At 39.5% G+C, this 21,233-nt stretch overlaps 1 long non-coding RNA gene across 1 annotated transcript; it reads left to right on the top strand.

Moving 5' to 3' along the window:
- Nucleotides 1-11,343: 11,343 nt before the first annotated feature.
- Nucleotides 11,344-14,962, top strand: LOC120041854. The gene is made up of 4 exons (XR_005475957.1): nucleotides 11,344-11,442; nucleotides 11,660-11,796; nucleotides 12,009-12,118; nucleotides 14,458-14,962. It is a non-coding gene; the product is annotated as an uncharacterized LOC120041854 (long non-coding RNA).
- Nucleotides 14,963-21,233: the final 6,271 nt, after the last annotated feature.

The raw sequence follows: 21,233 nt of genomic DNA, 5'->3' as shown, positions 1-21,233 counted from the left end.
GATTCAGGTATATAATGGAGTCCTGGACAGTCTGATTCAGGTATATAATGGAGTCCTGGACAGTCTGATTCAGGTATATAATGGAGTCCTGAACAGTCTGATTCAGGTATTGGAGTCCTGGACAGTCTGATTCAGGTATATAATGGAGTCCTGGACAGTCTGATTCAGGTATATAATGGAGTCCTGGACAGTCTGATTCAGGTATTGGAGTTCTGGACAGTCTGATTCAGGTATATAATGGAGTCCTGGACAGTCTGATTCAGGTATTGGAGTCCTGGACAGTCTGATTCAGGTATTGGAGTACTGGACAGTCTGATTCAGGTATTGGAGTCCTGGACAGTCTGATTCAGGTATTGGAGTACTGGACAGTCTGATTCAGGTATATAATGGAGTCCTGGACAGTCTGATTCAGGTATATAATGGAGTCCTGGACAGTCTGATTCAGGTATATAATGGAGTCCTGAACAGTCTGATTCAGGTATTGGAGTCCTGGACAGTCTGATTCAGGTATATAATGGAGTCCTGGACAGTCTGATTCAGGTATATAATGGAGTCCTGGACAGTCTGATTCAGGTATTGGAGTTCTGGACAGTCTGATTCAGGTATATAATGGAGTCCTGGACAGTCTGATTCAGGTATTGGAGTCCTGGACAGTCTGATTCAGGTATTGGAGTACTGGACAGTCTGATTCAGGTATTGGAGTCCTGGACAGTCTGATTCAGGTATTGGAGTACTGGACAGTCTGATTCAGGTATATAATGGAGTCCTGGACAGTCTGATTCAGGTATATATTGGAGTCCTGGACAGTCTAATTCAGGTATTGGAGTCCTGGACAGTCTTATTCAGGTATTGGAGTCCTGGACAGTCTGATTCAGGTATATAATGGAGTCCTGGACAGTCTGATTCAGGTATTGGAGTTCTGGACAGTCTGATTCAGGTATATAATGGAGTCATGGACAGTCTGATTCAGGTATTGGAGTCCTGGACAGTCTGATTCAGGTATTGGAGTACTGGACAGTCTGATTCAGGTATTGGAGTCCTGGACAGTCTGATTCAGGTATTGGAGTACTGGACAGTCTGATTCAGGTATATAATGGAGTCCTGGACAGTCTGATTCAGGTATATATTGGAGTCCTGGACAGTCTAATTCAGGTATTGGAGTCCTGGACAGTCTTATTCAGGTATTGGAGTCCTGGACAGTCTGATTCAGGTATATAATGGAGTCCTGGACAGTCTTATTCAGGTATATATTGGAGTACTGGACAGTCTGATTCAGGTTTATAATGGAGTCCTGGACAGTCTGATTCAGGTATGTATTGGAGTACTGGACAGTCTGATTCAGGTTTTGGAGTCCTGGACAGTCTGATTCAGGTATTGGAGTCCTGGACAGTCTGATTCAGGTATATAATGGAGTCCTGGACAGTCTGATTCAGGTATATAATGGAGTCCTGGACAGTCTGATTCAGGTATATAATGGAGTCCTGGACAGTCTGATTCAGGTATTGGAGTTCTGGACAGTCTGATTCAGGTATTGTAGTCCTGGACAGTCTGATTCAGGTATTGGAGTCCTGGACAGTCTGATTCAGGTATTGGAGTCCTGGACAGTCTGATTCAGGTATTGGAGTCCTGGACAGTCTGATTCAGGTATTGGAGTCCTGGACAGTCTGATTCAGGTATATAATGTACTCCTGGACAGTCTGATTCAGGTATATAATGGAGTCCTGGACAGTCTGATTCACGTATTGGAGTTCTGGACAGTCTGATTCAGGTATATAATGGAGTCCTGGACAGTCTGATTCACGTATTGGAGTTCTGGACAGTCTGATTCAGGTATTATAGTCCTGGACAGTCTGATTCAGGTATTATAGTCCTGGACAGTCTGATTCAGGTATATATTGGAGTACTGGACAGTCTGATTCAGGTATATATTGGAGTCCTGGACAGTCTGATTCAGGTACATAATGGAGTCCTGGACAGTCTGATTCAGGTATTGGAGTCCTGGACAGTCTGATTCAGGTATTGGAGTCCTGGACAGTCTGATTCAGGTATTGGAGTCCTGGACAGTCTGATTCAGGTATTGTAGACCTGGACAGTCTGATTCAGGTATTGGAGTACTGGACAGTCTGATTCAGGTATTGGAGTACTGGATAGTCTGATTCAGGTATATAATGGAGTCCTGGACAGTCTGATTCAGGTATATAATGGAGTCCTGGACAGTCTGATTCAGGTATTGGAGTCCTGGACAGTCTGATTCACGTATTGGAGTCCTGGACAGTCTGATTCAGGTATTATAGTCCTGGACAGTCTGATTCAGGTATTGGAGTACTGGACAGTCTGATTCAGGTATTGGAGTACTGGATAGTCTGATTCAGGTATATAATGGAGTCCTGGACAGTCTGATTCAGGTATATAATGGAGTCCTGGACAGTCTGATTCAGGTATTGGAGTCCTGGACAGTCTGATTCACGTATTGGAGTCCTGGACAGTCTGATTCAGGTATTATAGTCCTGGACGGTCTGATTCAGGTTTTGGAGTCCTGAAATAGGATTCTCCTAGGTAGTCTCTCTCTGCGCTGCTAACTATGTTAATGATGGTCTGAGGACAGTAGACTATTTGCTAGTAGTGTACATTCAAAGAGAGAATGGAAGACAGGCATGGACCACACGCACTTATGGTCGCACACAGAGTTTCACACACGCACACATGCAAACATCACAATACACATTTCTCTCAAAAAGTGTACATCATTTAACAGCAGCTGTTAATCTGTCACTGTTAGTGTAAGTTTTCCTGTTATATATCAATTTGACATGATTGTATATGTTACATGGTAGATACAGTATGTTACATGGTAGTATGTTACATGGTAGATACAGTATGTTACATGGTAGTATGTTACATGGTAGATACAGTATGTTACATGGTAGTATGTTACATGGTAGATACAGTATGTTACATGGTAGGTACAGTATGTTACATGGTAGATACAGTATGTTACATGGCAGATACAGTATGTTACATGGTAGATACAGTATGTTACATGGTAGATACAGTATGTTACATGGTAGATACAGTATGTTACATGGCAGATACAGTATGTTACATGGTAGTATGTTACATGGTAGATACAGTATGTTACATGGTAGATACAGTATTTTACATGGTAGATACAGTATGTTACATGGTAGATACAGTATGTTACATGGCAGATACAGTATGTTACATGGTAGTATGTTACATGGTAGATACACTATGTTACATGGTAGATACAGTATGTTACATGGTAGATACAGTATGTTACATGGTAGTATGTTACATGGTAGATACAGTATGTTACATGGTAGATACAGTATGTTACATGGTCGATACAGTATGTTACATGGTAGATACAGTATTTTACATGGTATATACAGTATGTTACATGGTAGATACAGTATTTTACATGGTAGATACAGTATGTTACATGGTAGATACAGTATGTTACATGGTAGATACAGTATGTTACAATACAGTATGTTACATGGTAGATACAGTATGTTACATGGTAGATACAGTGTGTTACATGGTAGATACAGTATGTTACATGGTAGATACAGTATGTTACATGGTATATACAGTATTTACATGGTAGATACAGTATGTTACATGTTAGATACAGTATGTTACATGGTAGATACAGTATGTTACATGGTAGATACAGTATGAACAATACCGTATGTTACATGGTAGATACAGTATGTTACATGGTATATACAGTATGTTACATGGTAGATACAGTATGTTACATGTTAGATACAGTATGTTACATGTTAGATACAGTATGTTACATGGTAGATACAGTATGAACAATAGAGTATGTTACATGGTAGATACAGCATGTTACATGATAGATACAGTATGTTGCATGGTAGACTGATTATGTTACATGGTAGATACAGTATGTTACATGGTAGATACAGTATGTTACATGTTAGATACAGTATGTTACATGGTAGATACAGTATGTTACATGGTACTTACAGTATGTTACATGGTAGATACAGTATGTTACATGGTACTTACAGTATGTTACATGGTAGATACAGTATGTTACATGGTAGATACAGTATGTTACATGGTAGATACAGTATGTTACATGGTACTTACAGATCATACTGTGAAGAAGCCCACTATGTCATTTGACATTATATCCATATTTATTAACATGAATAGCATTGGGTTTCTATCCTACACACAGTAGACTTGGTGTCCAGTCCGAGCCACAGAAACGTATGGAAACAGGAACTCATTACCTTGATCCTTTCTCTGTTCAAGAGGAAGATGGAGAGAGAGAGAGACACAGTGAGACCGATACAGAAGGAGAAAGATGGGTAGAGAGAGAGAGAGAGAGAGAGAGAGACACAGTGAGACCGATACAGAAGGAGAAAGATGGGTAGAGAGAGAGAGAGAGAGAGACACAGTGAGACCGATACAGAAGGAGAAAGATGGGTAGAGAGAGAGAGAGAGAGCGAGAGAGACACAGTGAGACCGATACAGAAGGAGAAAGATGGGTAGAGAGAGAGAGAGAGAGACACAGTGAGACCGATACAGAAGGAGAAAGATGGGTAGAGAGAGAGAGAGAGAGAGAGAGAGAGAGAGAGAGAGAGAGAGAGAGAGAGAGACACAGTGAGACCGATACAGAAGGAGAAAGATGGGTAGAGAGAGAGAGAGAGAGAGAGAGAGAGAGAGAGAGAGAGAGAGAGAGAGAGAGAGAGAGAGACACAGTGAGACCGATACAGAAGGAGAAAGATGGGTAGAGAGAGAGAGAGAGAGAGAGAGATACATTTTTTTGTGTGTGAATCTTAGACATTTAGACCCCCCTCCCTCAGAGAGGAAATTGGAAGTGACATTACATGTGGATCTCAGGAAGGTCTGAGGAAGATAGAGACATCTCTGAATAACTATTATCTCTGGTGTCCATGTCACACAGGAGACAGTAAATGTAGACCTTAGGCCCTCTCTGAGGAAGATAGAGACATCTCTGAATAACTATTATCTCTGGTGTCCATGTCAAACAGGAGACAGCAGTTATTCTTTGTGCACCGTCTTGCATTGAGTTCTCTACTGTTCATCCTGCTGCTGGTGTCAACATCACATCAGAGTCTCAGTTTAAACCACTGCTTAAAGTTTTACAGGAAGTGGACCTCCTGAGTTTCAAACGGTGTGATTTACATCAGCACTGAAAAACCGCTGAGATATACGTGTTAAACTGTATGTCTGCATCTCTCTGAATAACTCTTCTCACTGAGAACAGCATAGATGAAAATAACTATACATGGCCATCGATGGCGTGCAAGACGAAATGTGTTAAACTACTAAGAGTATGAAGCACAAAAACTAAACTAATATAAAGTAAATATACAAACTAATATACACTGTGGTAAACTAAACTAATATAAACTAAATATACAAACTAATCTACACTGTGGTAAACTAAACTAATATAAACTAAATATTCAAACTAATCTTCACTGTGGTAAACTAAACTAATATAAACGAAATATACAAACTAATCTACACTGTGTTAAACTAAACTAATATAAACTAAATATACAAACTAATATACACTGTGGTAAACTAAACTAATTTAAACTAAATATACAAACTAATCTACACTGTAGTAAACTAAACTAATATAAAATAAATATACAAACTAATCTACACTGTGGTAAACAAACATGGTTCTCAGAAAATAAGTCTGGAGTCACGTGGTGGTGGTTAGTGTCGTCCTATTGGTTAGACAGTTTCCCCTTTAATGAGGTTGACAGTTAAAACTGTCTCTGACATTAGACTGAGTCACACAGAGGCTCCAGCTGTGCAGCGAACAGACACAAACCTACAACTGAGATAACAGCAGACATTACAACAGTAGAAGTTACAACAGTAGAAGTTACAACAGTAGAAGATACAACAGTAGAAGTTACAACAGTAGAAGTTACAACAGTAGAAGATACAACAGTAGAAGTTACAAAAGTAGAAGATACAACAGTAGAAGTTACAAGAGTAGAAGTTACAACAGTAGAAGTTACAAGAGTAGAAGATACAACAGTAGAAGTTACTGCAATTCAACACACGTGTGTAAAGATGTCAGAGGAAATCTATGAAAACAGCGATGGATTTAGAGGCAAAAAAATCTATAAAATAACTACAACAGAGACCATGGATATTAATGATCAAATATACAACAATGAAAGACCCAGCATGCCCCGCAAGAAGGATGATGTTGGTGATCAACATGCAGGTAACAGTTTAACCTGGTGTAGTGCTAGACACTGACACACACTTACACCCTGACACACACACATCCTGACACACACACACACACACACACACACACACACACACACACACACACACACACACACACACACACACACACACACACACACACACACACACACACACACACACACACCCAAACAAGCACAAACTTTTTTGCACTACATTTCCTGCACTGACACCCAAACAAGCACAAACTGGATTCTACAACAGACTCACACACACACACACACACACACACACACACACACACACACACACACACACACACACACACACACACACACACACACACACACACACATAAACACAGACATTTCTCATTTACATAAATATTCACCCTCCTGAGTCAATACATGTTAGAATCACCTTTGGCAGCGATTACAGCTGTGAATCTCTGGGTAAGTCTCTAAGAACTTTGGACACCTGGATTGTACAATATTTGTCTATTATTATTTTCAAAATTCTTCAAACTCTGTCAAATTGGTTGTTGATCATTGCTTGGCAACCATTTTGAAGTCTTACCATAGACGTTCAAGCAGATTAAAATCACAACTGTAACTCTGCAAACTCCAGTGTAGATTTGGCCTTGTGTTGTAGGTTGTCTGGTGGAAAGCAGACTGAACCAGGTTTTCTTCTAGGATTTTTCCTGTGCTTATCTCCATTCTATGATTTTTTTTATCCTGAAAAACTCCCCAGTCCTTAACAATTACAAGCATAACGATAACATGATGCAGCCACCACTATGATCTAACATATTGAGAGAAGTACTTAGTAATGTGTTGTGTTGGATTTGCCCCCATGTATTCAGTACAAAAAGTGAATTGCATTGCCACATTTTTTTGCAGTATTACTTTAGTACCTTACACATGTAGTCCTCCCCCCTCCTCCCATCCACAGAAGAGGAAAGGAGAAGTGTGAATAAACGTCTCTGTACTATTCTCTCTGGTGTCAATGTCACACAGGAAATAGTAAATATAGACCTCAGGCCCTCTCTGAGGAAGATAGAGACATCTCTGAATAACTATTCTCTCTGGTGTCAATGTCACACAGGAGACAGTAAATATAGACCTCAGGCCCTCTCTGAGGAAGATAGAGACATCTCTGAATAACTATTATCTCTGGTGTCCATGTCACACAGGAGACAGTAAATATAGACCTTAGGAAGAGGAAGATAGAGACATCTCTGAATAACTATTATCTCTGGTGTCAATGTCACACAGGAGACAGTACAAAATGATAAAACTCTACAAGGCCATTGATGGTCGACCACAGAGTGATGTAATGCAGCATTTCCTAAACTCGGTCCTGGGAACCCCAAGAGGTGCACATTTTCGTTCTTGCCACAACAATACACTGATGATACAAATAATTACGAATCAGCTGTGTAGAGATACGTAACCTCTCAAAACTACAGTCATCCTCTGTGATGTGATACGTAACCTCTCAAAACTACAGTCAGCTCTGTGATGTGATACGTAACCTCTCAAAACTACAGTCAGCTCTGTGATGTGATACGTAACCTCTCAAAACTACAGTCATCCTCTGTGATGTGATACGTAACCTCTCAAAACTACAGTCATCCTCTGTGATGTGATACGTAACCTCTCAAAACTACAGTCATCCTCTGTGATGTGATACGTAACCTCTCAAAACTACAGTCATCCTCTGTGATGTGATACGTAACCTCTCAAAACTACAGTCAGCTCTGTGATGTGATATGTAACCTCTCAAAACTACAGTCAGCTCTGTGATGTGATACGTAACCTCTCAAAACTACAGTCAGCTCTGTGATGTGATACGTAACCTCTCAAAACTACAGTCAGCTCTGTGATGTGATACGTAACCTCTCAAAACTACAGTCAGCTCTGTGATGTGATACGTAACCTCTCAAAACTACAGTCATCCTCTGTGATGTGATACGTAACCTCTCAAAACTACAGTCATCCTCTGTGATGTGATACGTAACCTCTCAAAACTACAGTCAGCTCTGTGATGTGATACGTAACCTCTCAAAACTACAGTCATCCTCTGTGATGTGATACGTAACCTCTCAAAACTACAGTCATCCTCTGTGATGTGATACGTAACCTCTCAAAACTACAGTCAGCTCTGTGATGTGATACGTAACCTCTCAAAACTACAGTCAGCTCTGTGATGTGTGTGAATTCACAGGGTCCCATTTTACTCCATGTGAATATATTGTCACTTCAATGCTTTAATCACATGTTAAAATGTATATACACTGTGGTAAACTAATATAAACTAAATATACAAACTAATCTACACTGTGGTAAACTAAACTAATATAAACTAAATATACAAACTAATCTACACTGTTGTAAACTACAATAAACTAAATATACAAACTAATCTACACTGTGGTAAACTAATATAAACTAAATATACAAACTAATCTACACTGTGGTAAACTAAACTAATATAAACTAAATATACAAACTAATCTACACTGTTGTAAACTACAATAAACTAAATATACAAACTAATCTACACTGTGGTAAACTAATATAAACTAAATATACAAACTAATCTACACTGTGGTAAACTAATATAAACTAAATATACATACTAATCTACACTGTGGTAAACTAATATAAACTATATACACAAACTAATCTACACTGTGGTAAACTAATATAAACTAAATATACATACTAATCTACACTGTGGTAAACTAATATAAACTAAATATACATACTAATCTACACTGTGGTAAACTAATATAAACTAAATATACAAACTAATCTACACTGTGGTAAACTAATATAAACTAAATATACAAACTAATCTACACTGTGGTAAACTAATATAAACTAAATATACAAACTAATCTACACTGTGGTAAACTAAACTAATATAAACTAAATATACAAACTAATCTACACTGTGGTAAACTAATATAAACTAAATATACAAACTAATCTACACTGTGGTAAACTAATATAAACTAAATATACAAACTAATCTACACTGTGGTAAACTAATATAAACTAAATATACAAACTAATCTACACTGTGGTAAACTAATATAAACTAAATATACAAACTAATCTACACTGTGGTAAACTAAACTAATATAAACTAAATATACAAACTAATCTACACTGTGGTAAACAAACATGGTTTTCAGAAAATAAGTCTGGAGTCACGTGGTGGTGGTTAGTGTCGTACTATTGGTTAGACAGTTTCCCCTTTAATGAGGTTGACAGTTAAAACTGTCTCTGACATTAGACTGAGTCACACAGAGGCTCCAGCTGTGCAGCGAACAGACACAAACCTACAACTGAGATAACAGCAGACGTTACAACAGTAGAAGTTACAACAGTAGAAGTTACAACAGTAGAAGATACAACAGTAGAAGTTACAACAGTAGAAGTTACAACAGTAGAAGTTACAACAGTAGAAGTTACAACAGTAGAAGTTACAACAGTAGAAGTTACAACAGTAGAAGTTACAGCATTAGAAGATACAACAGTAGAAGTTACACCAGTAGAAGTTACAACAGTAGAAGACACAACAGTAGAAGTTACAACAGTAGAAGTTACAACAGTAGAAGTTACAACAGTAGAAGTTACAACAGTAGAAGTTACAACAGTAGAAGTTACAGCATTAGAAGATACAACAGTAGAAGTTACACCAGTAGAAGTTACAACAGTAGAAGACACAACAGTAGAAGTTACAACAGTAGAAGTTACAACAGTAGAAGTTACAAGAGTAGAAGATACAAGAGTAGAAGATACAAGAGGTCTGAAAACTTTCCAAATGCACTGTAGCCATTTTATTGGGTTAGGGAGGGTTTGGCCGGTAGGGATATCCTTGTCTCAGTATGTAAAATGTAATAAAATGTATGCACTCTACTGTAAGTCGCTCTGGATAAGAGCGTCTGCTAAATGACTAAAATGTAAATGTATTTAGACTTGTTATTCTTCCTCGTTATTCACTGTATATTTATTTCTTGTGTCACTATTTTAAACGTTGTATCTTTAACTCTGCATTGTTGGAAAAGGACCCGTAAATCAGCATTTCACTATTAGCATACACCTGTTGTTTACAAAGCAATTGACAAATGAAATTTGATTTGGATTGAAATAGGTGTCATTTTGGCTGCCTGAACTCTGCAATATGTTTAAGCCAATATTCTGTAAGTTCTGGAAGTCAAGCAGTAGACAATGTGAGGTGCTGGAACTCAGTTCTGGTGTTCTGTCCCTTGTCAAGCTTGTCTATTTCCCTCAGTGATTCAAACAGCAAATGGACACACATGTAGACACCAAATTAAATGCTGATAAAGAGTAAATTCTTCTGGTAATAATTTGTGCTTCAGTGTCTTGTCAGTGTTGGAAGAGATACTCTGGAGCTGCTGCAGTGTGTCTGGGGCTGCTGTGTGTTCTCCTACTGGCTGGGATCACAGGCCTGTTACTCTACCGTGAGTTTGATTTGTTCTCACTCAAACATTCCTCATCATCAGTGGTGTTACGACCAGGGTTCAATTACATTTACATTCCAGTCAATTCCATTCAGAAAGCAAGCCAAATTTCAATTCCAAAAATTGGAAATCAATTGGAATTCCAGTGTATTTCCTGATTTGACTGGAATTGAAATGCAACTGACCCCAACAATGGTAAAGACTGATTAACTTTTACACTGTTACTTTGTTCAATGATCTCATTATTTCAGAGAGAAACCAATTGACCAGTTATAACAGCCTGACCAAAGAGGGAGACCAGTTACAGACAAGCGACAACAACCTGACTGCAGAGAGAGACCAGCTACAGACTAGCAACAACACCCTGACCAAAGAAAGAGACCAGCTACAGACCAGATACAACACCCTGACCAAAGAGAGAGACCAGCTACAGACCAGATACAACACCCTGACCAAAGAGAGAGACCAACATACCAGCGACAACACCCTGACCAAACAGAGAGACCAGCTACAGACCAGATACAACACCCTGACCAAAGAGAGAGACCAGCTACAGACCAGATACAACACCCTGACCAAAGAGAGCTACCAGCTACAGACCAGATACAACAGCCTGACCAAAGAGAGAGACCAGCTACAGAAAGAGACAGAACGTCTGAAACAATCTTTAGTTGAGAAAGGTGAGTCAAATTGTCTAATGACTGTTCTGTTTGACAGTCTGTATCAGTTCACATGTCACTTACAAACAGGAAATGTAACTTATATTAAATGAACAATGTGATAAACATTCTCCAACTTCCAAACCATCCATTAGTTAGTTTCTTCCTTGAGTGTCTGATTGATACTTAATTCAATGTTGTATTAAAGTGACTAAAGCAAGAAATGTTCAACTTACAGTGTGTCCTCAAGGATGGAAGAAGCTTGGTAGCAGTTGTTACTACGTCTCTACTGAGTTAAAATCCTGGGAGGAGAGCAGACAGGACTGCAGGGACAGAGGAGCAGACCTGGTGGTCATAAAGAGCCAAGAACAACAGGTGTGTGAGAAAGAGAGAGGGTGACAGAGAGAGAGAAAGAGTGAGAGAGAGAGAGTGAGAGAGTGAGAGAGAGAGAGAGAGAGAGAGAGAGAGAGAGAGAGAGAGAGAGAGAGAGAGAGAGAGAGAGAGAGAGAGAGAGAGAGAGAGAGAGAGAGAGAGAGAGAGAGAGAAGACTATGTTTTAACAATGTTGTCTCTCTCCCACAACTACAGACTTTTGTCAACTGGTTATGTGGAGTAAAGAAATATGTCTGGATTGGTCTGACTGACTCTGTTACTGAGGGGACCTGGAAATGGGTGGACGTCACACGACTGACCACAAAGTAAGACATTCATGAATTCTGTGTCACTATGTCATCACTGTCTGGAGTAGAAGGTTCAGATTGGACAGCCTGATTCTGTGTTGTTTCTTCTACAGGTATTGGATCAGTGGACAGCCTGATTCTATGTGTTGTTTCTCCTACAGGTATTGGAACAGTGGACAGCCTGATTCTGTGTTGTTTCTCCTACAGGTATTGGAACAGTGGACAGCCTGATTCTATGTGTTTCTCCTACAGGTATTGGATCAGTGGACAGCCTGATTATAAGTGTTGTTTCTCCTACAGGTATTATAACAGTGGACAGCCTGATTCTATTTGTTTCTCCTACAGGTATTGGAACAGTGGACAGTCTGATTCTATGTGTTGTTTCTCCTACATGTATTGGAACAGTGGACAGCCTGATTATATGTGTTGTTTCTCCTACAGGTATTGGAACAGTTGACAGCCTGATTCTGTGTTGTTTCTCCTACAGGTATTGGAACAGTGGACAGCCTGATTCTATGTGTTGTTTCTCCTACAGGTATTGGAACAGTGGACAGTCTGATTCTATGTGTTGTTTCTTCTACAGGTATTGGAACAGTGGACAGCCTGATTCTGTGTTGTTTCTTCTACAGGTATTGGAACAGTGGACAGCCTGATTATAAGTGTTGTTTCTCCTACAGGTATTATAACAGTGGACAGCCTGATTCTATTTGTTTCTCCTACAGGTATTGGAACAGTGGACAGTCTGATTCTATGTGTTGTTTCTCCTACAGGTATTGGAACAGTGGACAGTCTGATTCTATGTGTTGTTTCTCCTACAGGTATTGGAACAGTGGACAGCCTGATTCTATGTGTTGTTTCTCCTACAGGTATTGGAACAGTGGACAGCCTGATTCTATGTGTTGTTTCTCCTACAGGTATTGGAACAGTGGACAGCCTGATTCTATGTGTTGTTTCTCCTACAGGTATTGGAACAGTGGACAGCCTGATTCTATGTGTTTCTCCTACAGGTATTGGAACAGTGGACAGCCTGATTCTATGTGTTTCTCCTACAGGTATTGGAACAGTGGACAGTCTGATTCTGTGTTGTTTCTTCTACAGGTATTGGAACAGTGGACAGCCTGATTCTATGTGTTTTTTCTCCTACAGGTATTGGAACAGTGGACAGCCTGATTCTATGTGTTTCTCCTACAGGTATTGGAACAGTGGATAGCCTGATTCTATGTGTTTCTCCTACAGGTATTGGAACAGTGGACAGCCTGATTCTATGTGTTTCTCCTACAGGTATTGGAACAGTGGACAGCCTGATTCTATGTGTTTCTCCTACAGGTATTGGAACAGCGGACAGTCTGATTCTGTGTTGTTTCTTCTACAGGTATTGGAACAGTGGACAGCCTGATTCTATGTGTTGTTTCTCCTACAGGTATTGGAACAGTGGACAGCCTGATTCTATTTGTTTCTCCTACAGGTATTGGAACAGTGGACAGTCTGATTATATGTGTTGATTCTTCTACAGGTATTGGAACAGTGGACAGCCTGATTCTATGTGTTGTTTCTCCTACAGGTATTGGAGCAGTGGACAGTCTGATTCTGTGTTGTTTCTCCTTCAGGTATTGGAACAGTGGACAGTCTGATTCTATAGGTTGTTTCTCCTACAGGTATTGGAATAGTGGACAGTCTGATTCTGTGTGTTGTTTCTCCTACAGGTATTATAACAGTGGACAGTCTGATTCTGTGTTGTTTCAACTACAGGTATTGGAACAGTGGACAGCCTGATTCTATTTGTTCATCCTACAGGTATTGGAACAGTGGACAGTCTGTGATTCTATGTGTTTCTCCTACAGGTATTGGAACAGTGGACAGCCTGATTCTATGTGTTTCTTCTACAGGTATTGGAACAGTGGACAGCCTGATTCTGTGTTGTTTCTTCTACAGGTATTGGAACAGTGGACAGCCTGATTCTATGTGTTGTTTCTCCTACAGGTATTGGAACAGTGGACAGCCTGATTCTATTTGTTTCTCCTACAGGTATTGGAACAGTGGACAGTCTGATTATATGTGTTGATTCTTCTACAGGTATTGGAACAGTGGACAGCCTGATTCTATGTGTTGTTTCTCCTACAGGTATTGGAGCAGTGGACAGTCTGATTCTGTGTTGTTTCTCCTTCAGGTATTGGAACAGTGGACAGTCTGATTCTATGTGTTGTTTCTCCTACAGGTATTGGAATAGTGGACAGTCTGATTCTGTGTGTTGTTTCTCCTACAGGTATTATAACAGTGGACAGTCTGATTCTGTGTTGTTTCTTCTACAGGTATTGGAACAGTGGACAGCCTGATTCTATGTGTTGTTTCTCCTACAGGTATTGGAACAGTGGTGAGCCTAATGGTGGAAGAGCTGAGAACTGTGTGTATTTCTACTCCTGGTCATCAGACACAGGAGAATGGTGGGACTATGAATGTTCCTATAAATACAGATGGATCTGTGAGAAATAGGATTCATCCTCTGTACTCTCTGAACTGCTAAATAAGATTATGCTAAGTACTATCAATCATAAACTATTTTCTGCTCATTCAATTTACCTTGTCAAGTACATGTAATATATAACAATACAAATGTATAATACATTATAATAAAAATAACAGACCATATGCAATAGCAATACAATGAATTGATAACAGAAAGACTGTTCTCTCTGTTGTCTTGGAAATTCACCACTAAGGACTCAAATTCAAAGGAAATTAATCAATCTTTATTATCACAGTCGTAGAGGTTTATTGACTCAATACAAGCCTGATGTTAATTTTTATTATTATTACTTTTTAGTTTAGTCTACTTCCTAAATGTTTTTCTTAACTCTACTTGGACTGCACTGTTGGTTAAGGGCTTGTAATTAAGCATTTCACGGTAAAGTCTACACTTGTTGTTTTCGGAGCATGTGACAAATAAAGTTTGATTTGATTTGAGACCCTTTATACTGTGACACAAACAAGTCATATCAGCACGGTTGGTTCCTGCATGAGACTGACTGATACCACACCAGGCTTCTCACCTTGAAACTGAGATACTCCTGTTGGTTCCCAGAGCAATGTTCTGGGTGTACGGTGAAAATGCCTATACAGTGAGAGTGTTGATTCCTCCCATGTACAGTCAATCAGTTACTCTCATGAATTCAATCAAGTTGGATATTAGAAAAGCACCATTATTCTAAACATACAAGTGGATAAACAGAGAGAAAATGTCACACTATTATATAATAGTTGATCTAAAATGGAGTCTAGAAGGACTGTTCTCTACTGTATAATAGTTGATCTAACATGGAGTCTAGAAGGACTGTTCTCTATTGTATAATATTTGATCTAACATGGAGTCTAGAAGGACTGTTCTCTACTGTATAATAGTTGATCTAACATGGAGTCTAGAAGGACTGTTATCTCTGCTGTATCATATAATCTCTGACACTTTAAGACTGAAAATGTGAATGTACTATATATCAGGATATATCAGACCCTTGTGCAGACTGTGTAGAGGTAACAATGTTTATTGTAACAACAGGGGCAGGCAAACGACTGGTCAAGGCGGGAAGGGGTCGATAATCCAGAGTAGTGGGGCCAAGGTACAGCACTGTAGGCAGGCCCAGGGTCAGGTCAGGCAGAGGTCGGTAATCCAGAGTGGGGCCAAGGTACAGGACGGCAGGCAGGCGGGCTCAGAGTCAGGACAAGCAGGGGTCAAAACCAGGAGGGCGAGAAAAGAGAGCCTGGAAAAAGCAGGCACTGAGACACTAAACGCTGGTAGTCTTGAACAAACAAGATGACCTGGCACAGACAGAAAACAGGTATAAATACCCAGGGGATAATTGGGGAAGATGGGCGACACCTGGAGGGGGGTGGAGACAAGCACAAGGACAAGATGAAACAGATCAGGGCGTGACACTATATGTGTTTTACAAACACACACACACACACACACACACACACACACACACACACACACACACACACACACACACACACACACACACACACACACACACACACACACACACACACACACACACACACACATGGAGAAGTAACAACACGTGTAACCCTCCCACCTGAGAATCTGTGTTTTTCAGCCATTTATTTCCTGTGTTTCAGGAAGCAAAATCTATGTCACTTGAATCTCTCTGGATTAATGGTGATTTAGCATGTACATCTTGGTGGGGCAAACTCAACAACTGCTACAATATCAACTGAACATTTTGTTGAAAACAAATATTTGAAGGGTAAGGGAAGAGCCTTACCAAAAATATATTGCCATTGGGCGAATCATATACACAATCGCAAATACCACTCAAATGGACGGCAGTTCATCCAAACCTCATGGCAAGTGGAACATGGCAAATGCGAAGTGTCATACACCAAAAATCCCAAAGATGGCGAGCGTGCTCTACCGTAGATTTTCATTTGGCATATGACCATTTATCATCAAAAAAATGTCAATTATTCATATGTTATAACTGTATGAACATACATTTGTCTTATTTTATTTAGTTTATCCATAAGGCCTGTGTTTTGTCCATTTGCAATATATGATCATAGGAAGTCGGCTTCCGAACCCAAAAGTCAGTGAACCATGGCCAAATGGCATAAGAAATGTCCAAATGCCATACATACGTATTGAAAGTACCAAATCAGGATGTTATGTCCACTTGCAATATATGATCATAGGAAGTCGGCGCACGGCTGTCCATTTGCAATGTCTTACAATGGGCATTTACCATCACAAATTTGACATGCAGTAATATACTGCAGAAATGCCCAAATGATTGGCCCGTTGAACTCGGGATGGCCAGACATTGATAGTGGTTCCTCTCCATCGCTCGTTGGTGTTGATTTCAGCATGTCCATTTGGTGATTGTAAATCCCTCATTGAAAACATGGGAAATGTACTGTCCATTTGCAATGTCTTACAATGGGGATTTACCATCACGAATTTGACATGCTCTAATATACTGCAGAAATTCCCAATTGACTGGCCCGTTGAACTCGGGATGGCCGGGCAGTGATAGTAGTTCCTCTCCATCGTTCGTTGGTGTTGATTTCAGCATGTCAATTTGGTGATGGTTCGTCACTGTTTAAACTTATTGCAAATGGACAAAAGTCAGCCCTCAAGTCAGCGTCCGTCAGTCAGTAAGATATCATTCTGACACCAAACTGATACAAACTGACACCACAACCACTTTGTCCAACTCGTTTAGAAGCCAACTATCACATATTTCAGAGCAGGCTCAAAATTCACAGCGCCTTCTGTTTAAACCATAATAAAAACTTAAAACACGTAGTTACATTCTAGCTGTGGGTCTAGTTCTGACATTATGTGTATGACCTTAATTAGTGCTGAAAATCCACTTTTTCCGGGCGTTGCTACGGGGTCCCTGAATGAGCTATTAGACAGAAACTTTAGGATCCGTCTCTATGGGTCGAAGTGGTTTCAATGCACCAAGTCTTGTGACTCTGGGACTTTTCTAAATGTTGTCATTTTCGCGATGGTCAAGATGAATTGAAGTTTTTGCAAATGTACGAGGCTGTTTCTCGGTCTGAGAACCTTCTAGAGCCACATAACTCACCACGCACTATAGACTTGAGCTCTAAAACAGGTTTCTAAAGTTTCAGAGCTCTAGGTCTGACGGTTCTTTGATATTTTGAACGAAGGTACCTATTGCAGGCTCTGTGTGTCTATAAGCCTCACACTGTGTCACTCCCCATTGACTGTGTATGTGTTTGAGTTCAGAAAATCACAGAAATTACGTAGAGCTCCGAAACCCGCCTTAACCTCTCTGGGGCAAACGTCCCACTGGCCAATAGCCAGGGAAAATACAGCGCGCCAAATTCAAATAACATGATATAAAAATCAAACTTTCATTAAATCACACATGTAAGATACCACATTAACTTCTTATGGCTGCAAGGGGCAGTATTGAGTAGCCTGATAAAATGTGTCCATTTCAAACGGCCTCGTACTCAATTCTTGCTCGTACAATATGCATATTATTATTACTATTGGATAGAAAACACTCTCTAGTTTCTAAAACCGTTTGAATTATTTCTCTGAGTGAAACAGAACTCATTCTGCAGCACTTTTCCTGACCCGGAAGTTCAAAGTCTGAAATCGATGCTCTCTTCCTCTTCCTGCCTATAAATGGGCACAAGAGCTATTAGTATACATGCACGTCATACACCTTCCTCTGGGTGTCAAGAAGGCTGTGAGAGAAGAAATGAGGTGATTATCTCGATCTGGGATGGAATAAATCCTCTTGGAATGACGTGTACCCCATTTCCGGTACTCTGAAGAACGCGATTTGGACAGTGGGGTTGCCTTTTGTTTTGCTGACGTTATAGGCGACTATTATTTCCGGCTTTGATTTTATTTGATACATGTCACCATATCATCGTAAAGTATGTTTTTTCAATATAGTTTCATCAGATTATTGAAATTTTTTAGGGAGTTTTGCCGTGTTCCGTTCTCCGTTTGTTTACATGGAGAGATCCGTGCAACCCGGCTAGCGCGCTTGCTAAATGGAGAGAGAAAGTTGCCATTCTGAATCCAAACAACGACTCATCTGGACAAAGGACACCTTGTTCAACATTCTGATGAAAGATCAGCAAAAGTAAGACCCATTTTATGATGTTGTTTCATATATCTGTCGTAGTCGCCGGCGCCCAAGTGTTTCTGGCTATTGTGCTAAGCTAATATAACGCTACATTTTGTTTTCGCTGTAAAACACTTAATAAATCGGAAATATTGTCTGGCATCACAAGATGCCTGTCTTTCATTTGCTGTACACTATGTATTTTTCAGAAATGTTTTATGATGAGTAATTAGGTATTTGACGTTGGTGTCTGTAAATATTATGGCTGCTTTCGGTGCAATTTCTGAATGTAGCTGCAATGTAAACTATGATTTATACCTGAAATATGCACATTTTTCGAAAAAAAACATATGCTATACAATAAATATGTTATCAGACTGTCATCTGATGAGGTTGTTTCTTGGTTAGTGGCTATTTATATCTTTATTTGGCCGAATTTGTGATAGCTACTGATGGAGTCAAAAACTGATGGAGTAATCAGTCTTTTGCTAACGTGGTTAGCTAATAGATTTACATATTTTGTCTTCCCTGTAAAACATTTTAAAAATCGGACATGTTGGCTGGATTCACGAGATGTGTACCTTTCATATGCTGTATTGGACTTGTTAACCTTTCTAGGATGAGTGTGCCGCTAGCGGCACTCCCCCCCCCCCCCACTGAAAAACCAGTGCCGCGAAATTCAAAAAAAATATTTTTTTAAAATATTTAACTTTCACACATTAAAGTCCAATACAGCTAATGAAAGACACAGATCTTGTGAATCCAGTCAACATGTCCGATTTTTAAAATGTTTTACAGGGAAGACACAATATGTAAAGATGTACATCTATTACCTAAAAACACATTAGCATAATCCACCATCTTTTATTTGTCCACCAACACCAGTAGCCATCACCAATTCGGCTAAACTAAGATATTTATAGCCCCTAACCAACAAAAAAACTCATTAGATGACAGTCTGATAACATATTTATGGTATGGGATAGGTTTTGTTAGAAAAAAGTGCATATTTCAGGTAGATGGCATAGGTTACAATTGCACCCACCGTCACAAATGGAATAGAAAAACTACTTAGAGCAACGTGTTTACCTACTTACTAATCATCAAACATTTCGTAAAAATACACAGCATACACGAATCGAAAGACACAGATCCTGTGAATACAGACAATATTTCAGATTTTCTAAGTGTCTTACAGCGAAAACACAATAAATCGTTATATTAGCATAGCACATACCACATAGCAGCCCAGCATTGATTCTAGCCAAAGTGAGCGATAAAAGTCAACATCGCCAAAAGATATTAATTTTTTCACTAACCTTCTCAGAATTCTTCCGATGACACTCCTGTAACATCACATTACAACATGCATATACAGTTTGATCGCAAATGTTTATATTTAGCCACCAAAATCATGGTTATACAATGTGAAATTTAGCTCAGCTGGTCAGAAAATTTCCTTGCGCCACTTAGACAGTGATCTACTCTTATACATAAATACTCATAAACGTGACTAAAAAATATAGGGTGGACAGGGATTGATAGACAATTTAATTCTTAATACAATTGCGTTATTACATTTTTTAATTTATCCTTACTTTTCAATACAGTTTGCGCCAAGCGAAGCTACGTCAAAAAACATGGCGTCCTAAGCCACTAAAATGTTTCGACAGAAACACGATTTATCATAATAAAAATGTCCTACTTTGAGCTGTTCTTCCATCAGTATCTTGGGCAAAGGATCCTTTCTTGGGAGAAATCGTCTTTTGGTGGAAAGCTGTCCTCTTGCCATGTGGAAATGCCAACGGCGTTCGGGATGAACTGAAAAGCGTGCCCAACTATTCACATCGTTGCAAAAATAAATGTCCCAAAATCGCACTAAACGGATATAAATTGCTATAAAACGCTTTAAATTAACTACCTTATGATGTTTTTAACTCCCATAACGAGTAGAAACATGACCCGAGTAATATTACCCCCTTCACTAATGCTTGGAAAAGGTGCGGGCCGGTGTCCTCTAGGCGCATGACGCAGCTCCAAAAGAATGACTAGCTTCAGGGTTTTTTCATTTGTAGGGCCTGTGAACGCGCAATCGACCCCATTGGAATCGTCATCACGTAAAGGCATCCAGGGGCAGACGTAAGAAGTGTCCGTATAGTCATAGCAAAATCAGTGCCTTTTTAACTGACTTCAGAACAGTGGCCAACATTTCTGAAATCTGAATCCATGTCAGGGAAATTGCTGTAGAATGGGCTCTGTTCCACTTAGAGACAAAATTTCAACTCCTATAGAAACTATAGACTGTTTTCTATCCAATAATAATAATAATATGCATATTGTACGATCAAGGATTTTGTGGGAAGCCGTTTAAAAAAAGTACCCAATTAGCATAAATAGCCTAAACAGCGCCCTCATCCCCAACAGGTTAATGTGTGGAAGTTAAATATTAAAAAAAATATATATTTTGAATTTCGCGCTCTGCACTTGAAGTGGCTGTTGTCATA

This window comes from Salvelinus namaycush, unplaced genomic scaffold (genome assembly GCF_016432855.1).
Source record: "Salvelinus namaycush isolate Seneca unplaced genomic scaffold, SaNama_1.0 Scaffold563, whole genome shotgun sequence".
NCBI classification, from domain to species: Eukaryota; Metazoa; Chordata; class Actinopteri; order Salmoniformes; family Salmonidae; genus Salvelinus; species Salvelinus namaycush.
This window is presented reverse-complemented; position numbering and strand designations above follow the sequence as displayed.